Genomic DNA, 13,073 nt, shown 5'->3' with positions numbered 1-13,073 from the left:
TGCTCCCTCCCCCCCATTAAAAGCTTTCTCAAATTTGGTAAGATATGAGTGACTTCATCTTTGCCTAGAGAGCCCTGCTCATGTGTAGGCACTGTTGTAAGAATTTAACATGACTTACCTCATTTAATCTCATAACAATTAGCTCGTAACCCGGCTATGAGGTTGGCACTATGATTATTCCTATTTTACGGAGGAGAAAACTGAAGCACAGAGAAGATGAGCATCTTGCCCAAGGTCACTGAGGTATTAAGAGGTAGAACCTTGACTTTGAATAACAGGAGATTGAATCCAGAGCCCATAACTCTCAGTTGCTACATCATGTTGTTTATATTACTGTGATATTTACTTATAGTCTGCTTCCTTTTTGAAAACTGCAAGCTCAGTGCATTAAAATGATAATATCTGAGCATTTGTTGTTTCCCAGGCACTGTGCCAGGCTGGGAGGATGCAGAGATGAGTAAACATAGCCCTGCGCTCCAGGGGCTCACAGTCTAGCAGGGGAGATAAACATGAATGAGACTGCATTGTGGGAAGTGAGAGGTGGGCATGTAGAGAGGGAATTAGAGAGGCAGTAGGAAGGGCATCTGATCCACCTGGAGGGAAGGGAGTTGGAAAGTGAAGGGAGCTAGAGGAAGGGATCCCCGTGACTGGGGCTGCGTCCTACCTACTTGGTCCTTTCCTTGTCCTCTAGCCCCTGGCATGGGGTTCTGCAAGAGAAATCCAATAAGCAGATCAGTGATATTCAGTTGGTTGAATTAGGTCACTCTTTCTCAACACCAGGGACTTCCGCGTTGGTGAACTTGGGTGCCCCAGTGTCTGGGCAGAGTGTAGAGGAGACGTGTTCCCTGATTTCAACCGAAAGTTGTGGTTCCTGTTGACTTGCAGAGAATGTTATAAAAATCTATGAACTTGTCCCAAAAGGGAAAAAAATACCGCTATGTGGAATTCTGTGAAATCTTGAGAATTGTTCCTGAACTCTCTAAAACGCATTCAGGACCCCAGGTTCAGAAGGCAAGTTGGGGAGTTCTGGTTGTGGCTCAGCAGAAACAAACCTGACTAGTATCCATGAGGATGTGGGTTTGATACCTGACTTTGCTCACTGGGTGAAGGATCTGGCATTGCTGTGAGCTGTGGTGTAGGTTGCACATGCGGCTTGGATCCTGCATTGCTTTGACTGGGGTGTAGGTAGGCAGCTGCAGCTCCAATTCAACCCCTAGCCTGGGAACTTCTATATGCTGCACTTGCAGCCCTAATAATATTAATAATACTAATACTACTACTAATAACAATAATAATGATGAAGGCAAATTGGAAGAGTAATAAGCCTACCAGTATGTAATGGCAGTGAGTGTGTACACATCAGTGGTTCTTAAATTTCAGGGCCTGAGGGGCTTCTTTACACTTTTAAAAATTACTTAGAACCACCCCCAGCCCAAATGTATTGTTTAGGTGGATTATATCAATATATAGCTATCATGTTAAAAATCTGAACTGAGAAATTTAAAAGTATTGTCTATTAATTCAAAAATTATAACAACGACCACCTCATACTCTTCAGAATGGCTATCATTAATGTTGTCTACAAATAACAAATGCTGGGGAGGGTGTGGAGAAGAGGGAACCCTCCTACACTGCTGGTGGGAATGTAAATTGGTGCAACCACTGTGGAAAACAGTATGGAAGTTCCTCAGAAAACTAAAACATATAGAACTACCATATGACCCAGCAATCCCCCTCTTGGGCAAATATCTGGACAAAACTGTAATTCAAAAAGATACACGCACCCCCTATGTTCATTGCAGCACTATTCGCAATGGCCAAGACATGGAAACAACCCAAATGTCCATCGACAGATGAATGGATTAAGAGGATGTGGTATATATACACAATGGAATACTACTCAATCTTAAAAAAGAATGAATGCCAGTTGCAGCAACGTGGATGGAACTAGAGACTCTCATACTGAGTGAAGTAAGTCAGAAAGAGAAAGACAAATACCATATATCATTATACGTGGAATCTCAAATATGGCACAGATGAACCTACCTGCAGAACAGAAACAGATTCACAGACATGAAGAGCAGACTCGTGGTTGCCAAGGGGGAGGGAGAAGGAGTGAGATGGACTGGGAGTTTGCGGTTAATAGATGCAAAATCTTACATTTAGGATGTAAGCAATGAGGTCCTACTGTATAGCATGGAAACCTATAACCAATCACTTATGACGGAATATGATAGAAGATAATATGAGAAAAAGACTGTGTGTGTATATATATATATATATATATATATAACTGGGTCACTTTCCTGTATAGCAGAATTTGAAAGAACACTGTAAATCAACTATAATAAAAATTTTAAAAAATTACAACAAACCCCATTATATGCTTATATAAAAAAATCACGACAAACCCAATTACGTGCTTACATAGATGTGATAGAACATAGCTATGTTTTCCAAATCAAAAAATTAGCAACATGACTGGTATTAGTTTACACTTTTATAAACCTCTTTTAAATAGCCAGGCTTTTGTTCTTTTTTTTAAAATTTATTCTATTTTTTGTATTTTTTGGCCATGCCCGCAGCATGTGGAAGTTTCCGGAACAGGGATCAAAACAGTGCCATTGCAGTGACCAGAGCCATTGCAGTGACCAGAGCTATTGCAGTGACAATGCTGGATCCTTAACCTGCTTCACCACAAGACAACACTCTTAACGAAGTTTTCAAGTCTGCTTCTGCTTTTAGTCTGTTGGATGTGTTATTTTGCTTAAAGCATATGAAGAAAAACTGTCCTCGCAAGACACGCGGTGGGAGGGAAGAAGTATTGGAATAATCTCTTAAGATCACTGTGGACGTTCTTCTTTGATACTCCACCAAAACTTGGCAAGTGGTTTTTTCTTAAAGGTTGTTTGAAATGTCAAACCACATTAACACACATTTTGTACTCTGTTTCTCAAAAATCCACTGGTTTTCTTTGCATTTTCAAGTGGATCTTGTGTTCTTGTATGAATTTTATAAAATTTTGCCATGTTTTCTGGAAATGGAAGTTCACTGAATTATGCAGATCTTCCAGATGTTGACACATTTGATTATATAGCATTAAAGTTGCATTGGAGGTCCTGCTGTGGCACGGGGGCTTAAAAATCCAACTGCAGCAGCTTGGGCCTCTGCGAAGACATGGGTTTGATCCCTGGCCCAGAGCAGTGGGTTACAATATCCAATGTTGCCACAGCTGCGGCAGAGGTCTCAGCTGCAGCTTGGATTCAGTCTCTGGCCTGGGAACTTCCATATGCCATGGGTGTGGCCATAAAAAAAAAAATTGCGTTCACTAATGTCGCCACCAATCTCACCCAAAATTCTTCAAATATTGAGAAGCTGTCAACCCCGTCATTGTGGATACAAGACTCTAAAATTTCAATATTCATGTGAATGAAGTTTGATGAATGACAATAGACATTGTTAATTGCTTTTCTTGAAGTGATTGGTTCTCTTCACTTGTTTTTGAGAAAAACTCCCTCAAATACACAAGATTGAGTAATCATAGTTTGTCAGTCATTCTTTCAAGTAAAAGTGCTGTTCCATAAAGTGGCTCGTTCAGCTAACATCACAAATGATCACACAAGGGCTCATGTGTCTCCTCGAGACAAAGCATGTACTTCTATATGCAACCAAAGTGCTTCATATCTGCTTCCCATTTCATTATCTGGATTGCTAAATATGGTATTCGAGAGTCAAGTTCTAATAAAATTAATTTTTGCTGTTTCTTAAGAACATTCTTCAGTGAAACTGGCATTTTTTAAAACTGTAATTGCGTGGTGATTGAAAAATATGCCTGTATTGTACAGTTGGATGTCACTGCCTTGATTTTGCTAAGGTGCCAGAAGTCCCAGCCAACACTGCTTGCACAGCATTAATGCAAACCATCAACCCAATAAAGAAGGCAAATAATGTCTTAGCATTCTTGTGACAATGGTTTTGACCAGATGCCCTGAAAGACTCTTAGGGACCCCTGATAGTCTGCATTCCACACTTTGAGAATCATTGGTGTAGAGTATACTCAGAAAAGTCTTGGAGAAGAGACTTGTGGTTGCCTGATGGGAGGGGGAGGGAGTGGGAGGGATCGGGAGCTTGGGCTTATCAGACACAACCTAGAATAGATTTACAAGGAGATCCTGCTGAATAGCATTGAGAACTATGTCTAGATACTCATGTTGCAACAGAAGAAAGGGTGGGGAAAAAACTGTAATTGTAATGTATACATGTAAGGATAACCTGACCCCCTTGCTGTACAGTGGGAAAAAAAAAAAAAAAAAAAAGTCGCTTTCTCTATGGAGGCAAGAGGAGAGTTTGGGAAAAGAAATTTTCAGGGAGACAAGCTAACTAATAAAAGCAGTAACGTGTACCTAAGTGTGTTTCAAGTGCAAGGAAATAGTGTAGAATTCTTGGGTACCCAACACATCAATTTTAGCAGTGGATTGTTTGGGGTAAGGACGAGAGACTCCCAAGGCAGTCATTTTCTGACTGCAATCTTTGACCTTCGTGTTTTGAACACACCAGCATCTAGTTCCCTGGGTAGAATTCAAAGAAGGAGTCAATGGAAGATGGTATGAGGGAATTGCACTCACCCAGCTGAAAAGAGAGATTTTTCAAAACCTCACAAAACAAAGATTTTCCGGAGCGAATGTATACTGCAAACACATAAGCTTCGAAGAATCCAGGTTCAGAGTGGAGTGTTGACAGAGGCAAGACTGGAGAACCAGGGGAAGCTGCCCCGCAGTAATTAAAACTAAACTGAAGAAGCCGAAAGATGCTTGTTATTCTGTGTTTTCAGAGCAGTGTGTTCAAGCTGCCATGAAGGAGGCTCTATTAGCATTTACTTTATAAATCTCATTTCTTCCGAGGTCAGAGCTCAAGCTGAAAATGCACTGCTGGTGGAAATCCCTTACCTTTCTGTTGGCTCATGTCACAAATGAATGTTGCTTATGTTTATTTTAGTTATCTAAATATTGTAGAGTTGCCTGGTAATAAATCAACGTTACACAATATTTTTCTTCTCTTTATCTCTCATCATCTTGAAACACTAAGGGCTTCTTGCATTAGAGTAGAATCCCATATAATACATAGATCACTGATAAAAAGATAATTTGGTGTTGTGAAACAGGTTAATAAGAAAGAATATTACTAGCCATTCATCTTTCTGCCTCTAAGGCAAAGAATATCTTCCAGAGAGATAGCAGTTGATGTCTTCTTAAAAAATGCAGTGGTAATTTCCTCACCAAGATTATTGGCATATGAATGGGAATTTGCACTAGAAAGTTATCCTAAGTGTCAGATTTCATTCCTACTTTGTGATGTCCCTGCCATCACCATTTCTGTCAGCACAGTTCAGGTATACGATGCAGGATCTTTCCTACAGCCCAATCCACAGTTATTTCTGGGACGAGGTTAGCATTTGGTTGTGTTTCCTGCCAAAGAATTTTGCAAAGGAAATTGCTGTGCTTTGGAATTGCATGAAGGATGTTATCTGCTGGGACACTCAGTACCTACCACATGAATAAAAATATGTGCGCTCAGCAGAAAAAAAAAAAAAAAAAATAGCTTAGACTAGAAAATCTTACCCTGCTCTTCTGCCCTCTGTGGGTCATTGTCACAACGAAGGATAAGTAAGTGCCCAGCTTTGGAGATAAAGATAAAGGAGATCCGGCAGGAGGCTCACGTTTCTATCCATTTGGAAGAAGATACTTTTGCGGTCTGGAATGTTGTAGCAATTCCCCCTTGGCTTTGTAACCACTGCAGTGATTACACAGCTATGTAATTCTGGACTGGCCGCAGAAAATAGTTTAATGGAAGACCTTTCTGTAAGTGCAACCTGTTAAACTACCTAGAGGTAGTTTCTCAAAGAACTTTTTGGGGAGTTCCCACTGTGGCTCAGGGGTAATGAACCTGACTAGTATCCGTGAGGATGCGGGTATGATCCCTGACCCTGCTCAGTGGGTTAAGGATCTTGCTTTGCTGTGGCTGTGGCATAGCCCAACAGCTGCAGCTCCAATTTGACCCCTAGCCTGGGAACTTCCATATGCCGCAGGTGCAGCCCTTAAAAAAAAAGAACTTTTTGGAGATATCTTGTTGGAAACTATGCATAAGAATAATCATAGAATTAAAAAATCATAGTGAGAAAGGGGGCCCTGGAGATGGTCTATTAATAACTATTCATTTCTTAGGCGAAATAGGTTTTCAGCTCTTTAGGATCCTATCAGATGAGTGGGAATAAGCCAGAGAACTCCTTGAATTCCTTTCAAGATCTAAGTTTTCCTGATTTAATAATAACAGATAGAAATATACTTGCATTGACATAAAAGCCCGCCATACATTTTAGCTATCATTATTATCTTAACTGTTGGTTAGATGCTAAAGAGTGACGTAGTAATAATAAAACCAGGTCTAAGCAAAAAGCTGAGAAAAACTTTCTCTCTACAGAGCTTTTCAAAGGAAGTGAAAGCAGCATTAGCTTGCTGACGAGCCGTAATGGGGAGCAGTTGAAAAGAGGTTAGAAATTTCCAAATCGACGCGAAAGCAGTATCAGTGTCACTCTGATCTCATATAACTTTTTAAAAAACCCAAACCCTTGTTCCCTTCATGAGTTAGAACCAATATGGCCCAAAAAGAGGCCACAAGAAGGAGGCGTGGTCTTTGCTAAATCGTAATGAAGGCTCTCTTTGTGATATATTTATAATATTGGTGCTTTTGTTTCTAGAGGTGAAACACCCCCCCACCCACCCACGCTCCAAAAAACACCATGGCACCAAATGCTTCATTCTGTCACGCTCATTATTAATAGTGTTATCATTAATGCAAATGTTGACACATTATCTGCACAACCCTTTTCGAGTAAGGAAATCCACAAATAACACTTGACGTCTTGTTTGCATCGCAGCTGCAGTGTGTATTTTTCACTGTTCTTCCTATCTCTCCTGCATGTTGGAGCGCCACATCATCTTGACCTAGTTTAAAATCTTTTAACATGCAAACCTGAATCAACATCAAAGGGCAGATGAGCTTCGAGATGATTTTCCACCCTAACCGTCTTGCGTATCTCCACCAAATACCATTGCATTGATTACTACATGGGTTTAAGATTCAGTGGTTTTTGTCCTGGTTTTTTCCCCCCATTAATAATCACATGTGGACTTTCCTAATATGCTTTTGGGGAATAACTTGTTCTCATTTTCTTCTCTTAAATATACTCTTCCTTAAATGTATTTTTTTTTTTTTTTTGTCTTTTTGCCATTTCTTGGGCCACTCCCACGGCATATGGAGGTTCCCAGGCCAGGGGTCGAATTGGAGCTGTAGCCGAGGGCCTACACCAGAGCCACAACAACGCGGGATCCGGGCCGCATCTGTGACCTACACCACAGCTCTCGGCAACGCCGGATCGTTAACCCACTGAGCAAGGGCAGGGATCGAACCCACAACCTCATGGTTCCTAGTTGGATTCGTTAACCACTGCGCCACGACGGGAACTCCGTTCAATGTAATTTTTAATCCAACTCAGGGTTTTCCAGCATCGTGATGTCGAGGATACTTCAATTATTTCACACTATTGTTTGCGATGGAATTAAGCAAGACCCTGAATCTTCAGCATCAACATTCCTTCTATATGACCACCCCCATAATATACCAACTGCAAACTTACTATCAATTCTGCAGGATTTAAATCAGACACAATCTTCGAAGAGCCACACTTCACCATAGGATGCCAACATCTCGGCTCTTAAGAAAGGCATCATAGAGAGGGTTCGCTAATTGATTTTTCCTGAAGAACAATCTGTTTCTCTTCCAGTTTATTATAGGAAACACTGGCATTTGTCATTTTTCCAATATTTGGAGCTTGCTGCCTTAATAAATGCACATATCAGATGATGCTCTCTCCCTGTCTGATGGGCGAATGGGGTTGGACAGAAGAAGGTCACACAGATGTTAAATTTGCTGCTGAGCAAAGGATCAAAGTGTAAATGGAATCCTGAAAGCTGGGAAATGTGGCTGTGCCAGTGTAAATAATCTATTAATTATTGACAGCTAAGGGACTGAAAATTCCTATTTAGTCATGACATCTTCATTTTCACACAGACTGAACTATTTCTGGCCTTTTTACAATTAAAATGGTCTTTTACTATAGATATGAAACATTTCGATTCATACTAGATCTCTGCTGGTGCTTTCTTCTCCTTTTGACATTTTGTCTGATTTCTGCATATTAAAGCCATATCGGATATGACAAAAGGCAAGGAATGCTCGGGGTATGAGAAATAGAACTATGGTATTAAGATCGCTACACATTAACACGTTTAAAAAATTCTGTTCCTACATAGAGGGGAAGAAAACCCCCAGGAAAAATGTAAGTGATGTCTCAGAAGCTTCAGGCATGTTCGCTGTTTCTGGATGATGAATGACATTGAAGGGGTTGACACATATGAGACCATTTAGCAGATATCCTGGAACTGTAGGTCATTTTCCCAACATTTAAAAATGTATCTAAGAAAAGAACCAGGCAAATGTAAACTATTGCAGTGTCCTTGCTAAATAAGAATTATTATTATACATTGGGCAGTGGCAAGGCAATTCCACTCTTTTTTTTTTTTTTTTGCTTTTTAGGGCTGCACCCACAGCACATGGAAATTCCCAGGCTAGGAGTCAAATCAGAACTGCAGCTGCCGGCCTACACCACAGCCACAGCAACGTGGGGGATCCGAGCTGCATTTGCAACCCATACCACAAGTCACGGCAACGCCAGATCCTTAGCCCACTGAGCAAGGCCAGGGATCAAACACACATCTTCATGGATACTACTCAGGTTTGTTACCACTGAGCCACGACGGGAACTCTCGCAACTCCCTTCTTTATGAGTTTCTTCATCTATACTAGACATCATCAGGATATCTTATTTCTGGCATTAGCTCTTTGTTTCACTGAAGTAGCTGGCACTCTGTTCATCAGACTTTAACTGGAGAGAGGATAAATGTAGCCTAACGAAAAGGTTGGCCCATACACGAACATTTGGGGACTTCTGAGGCACAGTAGGTTGGTGCCCTTGGCATGTGGGGGGCAGGCTTTTATTAACGGCACACTTCCCTTGGCGAGGTTAAGTTCGGGTCTTTGACAACTATAAAGACCCTCTCTTCTGGGTTTCTTAACAAACTAAAAGGTTGAATCAGGTTCCCTGAAGTTTGTGAACCCCTTTTTGTACATTTGGGTCAAGTTTGAAGTCCAAATGGGCCAATTTATGTTTTCAGGTTAGTTTTGCTTTGAGTGGAGGAAATATGTTTGAACTTGCTATTCAGCCGTCCAACGCAGGGGGTGTGAATAACAGGGAGCTGTTCACAGGAGCCCCAGCACACCTCCACTGCTGGGTTTCCTACTGCTGGATTGCTGGTCCAAACTGGCCTTAAAGGATTTGACACCAGGAGGAGGTCTTCCATGTGTCTCTAGCTTTGATCTCACACTCCCTGCTACTGATCATTTATGATAAACTGGAGCCTTTTGAGGTGAGCGATGCCATGGCTACCCTCTACATTGGCAATGACACCACGGTGATGCGTTTGACAACCAAAACGAATCTAAAATGCCTAATTTTTGAAAGAAATGTTTTAGGTAATAGGTCTAAGATAGGGAAAAAGTGAGAGGGGAAGGTTACCATGGAATGAATGTAAGTGCAGGGAATTTAGTCAGTTTGTTTAAAAGAAGAAAGATGGAAGGAAGGATCCATAAAGAAGGAAGCTAAGAGCTAACCATTATTCCTAAGAGAATCACATAGTAGGAATGAGTCTCTGTATCTGGTCTTCAGTTTGGAAAGATATTTTTCTTTTTTGGAGATACTGTGCATTGCGTGTCCAACAACAAGCAAGAGTATCTGAAATGGAAGAAATTGAGATCCATCACCCCCCCTTTTTTTTTGTCTTTTTAGGTCCGCACCCACAGCATATGGAGGTTCCCAGACTAGAGGTCAAATCAGAGCTTTAGCTGCCAGCCTGCACCAGAGCCACAGCAACATCAGATCCAAGCCGCACAGCTCACGGCAACGCCAGATCCTTAACCCACTGATCGAGGCCAGGGATCGAACCCGCAACCTCATGGTTCCTAGTCAGATTCGTTTCCACTGCGCCACGTGGGAACTCGGAGATTCATCTTTATTGCTTACAGCAAGGTTGAACTAGCTCAGCCGCAGCCCTTGTGGTACCCGAAATGCTTGTTCTGTCCAGCAGAGGGCACTAGTACCCAGTGCACACCAGTAACACATCAGGGCATTTCCCACATGATGAAAAACGATGTTTTCAAGATATCACAAGCCATAGCCATGAGGAACCAGTTATTACTTTTGTTCTTGTTATCATGATGTAGCATCTTTTATTTATCCCACTGAACATTTCCAATATCTATAGCTTCAATGAAAACATCCATATCTGGTATGGAGTCCTCTCTCAATGTCCAGAATCAGTCTAGTAAAACAATCCACGCAGATGTTTTCACATTTCTGAATAAAAGAAACTTTCCTGACTCTTCTCACACGGACACTTCTTTTCATTTAAGCTGGATTCTAAAACAACAGGGCAACAATGCTAAACACTTGGTGATCTTTGGGTGGTAAGAAATGGTGTTTTGAACTTTTAAGAACCGTCCCTCTGCTGGCCCAGAAGGAAATTTTCCCTGGGGCGCAATAAACCTTGCTTTCACAGACCTACTTCAAAAATTTAAATTAGTTAATAGTAATGAATAATAAGTACCAATATTTAGATTGATAATTAATACTATTTAGATATTATTTATGTAATGATCTTATTACATATTTAAATATTAACACTAATTTGGCAGCCTGCTGAGTGTTACTGAAGAATTCCTTGGAGAGTGACAAATATTTCTAACCTATTACCAGAATATCATTCACAAACTTAACTAAAGAAATTTGGCCCTTTTCATCATCCTGGACCAAATGTGTAAAAGGAAGAAGCAAGAGGACTTTGTATACATCTTAACAGTTCTTCAATAAACTTACCTATAAAAATCAATAGCAAATATCCCCAGATTACTGGCCAGAAGTAATTCCTTGCACTATTTCTGGGCAGTAATGAAAAACTGACAGCACTGACAGCCTGAACGTAGCCAGAACACAGATTGGGACTTGAACCCACGTGCCGGGACTTGAACCCAGCCAAAAGCCAGATTGGGACTTAAATCCACAGTTTTATATTCGAGTTACTCACCCTGTGTCTGGACTCACCAAGGCTCAGGTTCTTTGTGCCTCTGCGCAGAAGGAATTCAGTGAGAGACAAAGTGATAGGTACGAAACAGATTTATTAGGATAGGACGCTTGTGAGAGAGGGAAGCGAGAAGGCCAGGAAACTCTGCCTGAGGATCTAGTGGGCCACAGTTTTATCATCCAAGGGGTGTGGGGGTGGGAAAGACCCGCCTCTTCCTTTCTGGGAAGAGTAGCTCCTCCTCCTTGGTATCCGGTAAGGTGTGTATTCAAATCAGCTGAAGGGCCGTCTTCAAACTCTTGCCCTTGGTCTGAATCTGAAGGCAGACCTCTTCCCAGCCCCCACCCTGAGGCAATTCTTGCACCTCCACTAGTTAGGCAAGCCTGCCTTGTTCTGAGGTCTTTCCTGAACTCAAGGGGTCTCCCAGCATCTCCCAGGTTTCCCGCCACTGGGACGTCTACAACCACCTGTGCCTATTCTATCCCTATCAGTAACAATCTAAAAACATTACTGTGGAATGAGGTTTATCTAAACACAAATTCTAAGTACATTATTTCTGAAAAAACATTTGTAAGACATTTTTAATTAATATATTTTTGTGCCCCCATATGTCCATATAGATACATGTGTTTTCCTTTGGATCTTTGTGATTCTCTTTTATTTGGGGTGGGGGAGGGACCTAGACTTTATGAATACGTTTGGCAATTTACAAATAAAACATGAACGTACACTGCGCATCATTGAAATAACATATTCTACTATAAAATTACACCTTTGATGGCTTTCACTAAAAATACAGAATGGACCACTGGTCGAGCAATCGGAGTTTCGAAATTCATTATTCATATTGTCTTATCTCGGGTTTATGGGTAGCATCCATTTTGCTTTCCATCCCAGCTGTGCCTGGTCGAGTGTTGAGAAAGTTCCACTGTGGAATAGGGTAAAACCTTATAGGAAGATTTATGCCATTTTGAATGGATTGTTTCAGGGTGCCTGAATTTTTAATACCCCTCTCTTGTCAGGCAGAAGAGAACTTTGTTATTTTTGGCTTTCATTAGAGTTCTCACTTCAGAGTTGGTTCGTATGGGTTTCTGCTTTCAAAGCTGACGTCTCTTTTCTTTTTAGCATCTGTTACATAAACAGGGCGAATAGCTCCGGGGTTCCAAAATCCCGCTTATTTCTCACTAGCCAATATAACTGACAGCCCTAGCCAATATAAGCTCTGTCCACCCCACTGTCTCAGTTTTGAAGGGAAGCCTGTTTGTGTTACCTCCCCGACACCGAGGGGCTGACAACAGGCAGACCTGAGAGAAGCAGGGTTGCTGGGAAGAGACCAGAGGAGGGAAGCTTGGTAGCGTGAGAAGGAAGGTAGTAATGGAAAGCATTCATATTTCTATAGTGCTTTTTTGCATCTTTATGTCACCAATGCTCATACCATCCCTCTGAGAACATATAACTATTATTACACCCCATTAAATATTATATATATATTTGTGTGTACATGTATATACACACACACATGCACACACACATATTTTAAGAAGAGAAATACTCTAGATGGGAGAATTTTTTAACGTTCAGACAGATTGGTCAAATCAAAATGTCTTAAACACAAAGGTAAATAGTATCTCACACAACAAGAAGTGGCTCCGGGGCAGAAGGCTGTCCTCTAGGACTGATGGTTTGCCATGGTCTTTCTGCTCCGCCGTGTACTCAAAGCACACAGGGTCCATGCTCAGCTTGTGTCTTCATGGTCATAAAACAGCTGCCACAGCTCCAGGAGTCACAGTGGACATTGTCAAACAATACAGGGTCTAGTACAGC

Source organism: Sus scrofa, chromosome 4, assembly GCF_000003025.6.
Source record: "Sus scrofa isolate TJ Tabasco breed Duroc chromosome 4, Sscrofa11.1, whole genome shotgun sequence".
NCBI classification, from domain to species: Eukaryota; Metazoa; Chordata; class Mammalia; order Artiodactyla; family Suidae; genus Sus; species Sus scrofa.
The sequence above is the reverse complement of the archived record's forward strand: the minus strand, read 5'-3'. Positions refer to the sequence as shown.